Consider the following 2,138-nt stretch of genomic DNA (forward strand, 5'->3'; position numbering starts at 1 on the left):
CGGTCCTGAAGATGCTTCCCTACATTTTCTTCTAGCAGTGTTACAGTTCTGGGTCTTGTATTTAGGTCTTTGATCCATTTTGAGTTCATTTTTGTATATAGTGTGAGGTAGGAGTCCACCTTCATTCTTTTCCACATGGACATCCAGTTTTCCCAGCACCATTTGTTGAAGAGACTATTCTTTCCCTATCGAGTGGACTTGGCCCCATTGTCAAAAATCAGTTGACCAGGCTGGAGGGGCATGGTGTCCCTGACAGCACCAGCACCTTGCACCCAGCCTAGGTGGGATAGCAGGCCATGCTGGAACCCCAGCAGATGGCAGGCACAGGCCTGGAGGCTCCTTCTTGTGGGGCGGACAGGGCCAGTGTAGTAGACGTGGGTCCAGCAAGGGAGATATTTGTGGAACTCAGCATCATGGCATATCAAAAGTATCTCATCCAGGATGTGTCTTTCCAGTTCCACTGGCTGTGGATGGTGACCTGCTTCATTGACCAAAGAGTCAAGGTCTGGGATAAAAGTGAAAGTGACTGGTATTATCCTGCTAGCTGAAAGATACATAGTGGATCAGTGTGGCGTATGACATGCACCCATCCTGAGTTAGGACAGGTTTTAACTTCCTGTTCCCTTGATCGAACAACTACAGAATGGGAAGAAACAGTAGGAGAATCAAATGATAAACTGCAAGGACAGTCAATGGGTTAAGAGAACAGTTTTAATGGATAGCAGATCAGCTACCAATGTGACGTTTGCTCCCAAGTATGTGGGTCTTATGTTAGTAACCTGTTCAGCAGATGGTATCATAAGAATACATGAGGCATCAGATGTTATCAGCCTCAGTCACTGGTCTCTGCAGCATGAGATTTCATGTAAGCTGAGCTGTAGGTGTATTTCCTGAAACTCTTCAAGCTCCCATGCTCATTCTCCCATGATAGATGTAGGAAGTGATGACAGTTGACCAAATGCAATGACCACAGGTGCAGATTTTTTAATATAATGAAAACACCAGGAAATATGCAAAAGCAGAAACTCTTATGACTGTCACTGATCCTGTACATCATATTGTGTTTGCTCCAAATTTGGGAAGGTCTTTCCATATCCTGGCTATAACAACAAACGATGTGGGAATTTTTACTTTAAAACCTGTGAGGAAAGAACTTCTGGTGGGCCTAGAAAATTCAAAATCCATGTAGTGGCTCAGTTTGAGAATCTTTATTCTCACTCTGGTGATTGAGTTGAATATAACAGGAACAGTACTAGCATCTACAGGAGATGATGGCTGTGTAAGATTGTGGAAAGCTAATCATATGGACAATCCTAAATGTAGTGGTATTTTGAAAGGTAATGGGGGGCCCAGTCAATGGGACTTTTCAGTAGCAAAACTCAAACCTTCTCTAGGTTCAAATATTCCAAATCTACAAAATTCATTAAATGGATCTTCTGCTAGCAGAAAGCACAGCTGAGTACAAGCTAACAGAGTAACTGTTGTTTGCTGCTTGTTACATACACACAGGAATGGAGAGCAAGCTCCTTTTCCCCTTCCCCAGCACCATCTGACCTCTCCCAAGATAAACCAGCAGTCTGCTTACTACTAAATGCAGTCCAAAAGGCCTTTTTAAAAAAAAAACGTGTATTTCATTTTTTCTTTAGGCAGTTTATTGACACATTGAAACTTCTGAAATATAAATGGAAAGGCTTTTTGTTGAAACATTGTCACCAAAAGTTTTCTGAAATGTTCCTGAAACTAACAAGAGTTTAAAAATGAAACAGATATCATCCTTATAAGTAGTTGGGAAAAGGGAAAAATATCACTTTATTCCATTTAGAGAACATAGGCTTTTTTCTTTAGTTTTCTAAAACAGTAAGCTAAAAAGATGAATTTTTATAATTTCAATTTGAAGACTGAATAAATAATTTTCATAAGATTCTTTTGAGTGCTAATTTGTTTACCTTTTGTAAAAGTGGTTTATAGATACATATTATTCCATATAACGCTATCATTTCTTTGTAATACTTAAAAAAATATCAGTAAAGGAGGGAGAGAAGTAGTAGTAGTAAAATGAAAGTAATTTGACTGTACAGTTTGTAGCCAAGTTAAGCCAGTAAGGGGTGAAGAGGCTGAGAGCAGTTTTGTATTGCTTC

General features: G+C 39.8%; 1 pseudogene; it reads left to right on the forward strand.

Annotated features, from left to right (window-relative positions):
• The first annotated feature begins 296 nt into the window (after positions 1 to 296).
• Positions 297 to 1,459, forward strand: LOC119543746 (annotated as a pseudogene).
• Positions 1,460 to 2,138: the final 679 nt, after the last annotated feature.

The sequence above is a fragment of the Choloepus didactylus genome, chromosome 9 (genome assembly GCF_015220235.1).
Source record: "Choloepus didactylus isolate mChoDid1 chromosome 9, mChoDid1.pri, whole genome shotgun sequence".
NCBI classification, from domain to species: Eukaryota; Metazoa; Chordata; class Mammalia; order Pilosa; family Megalonychidae; genus Choloepus; species Choloepus didactylus.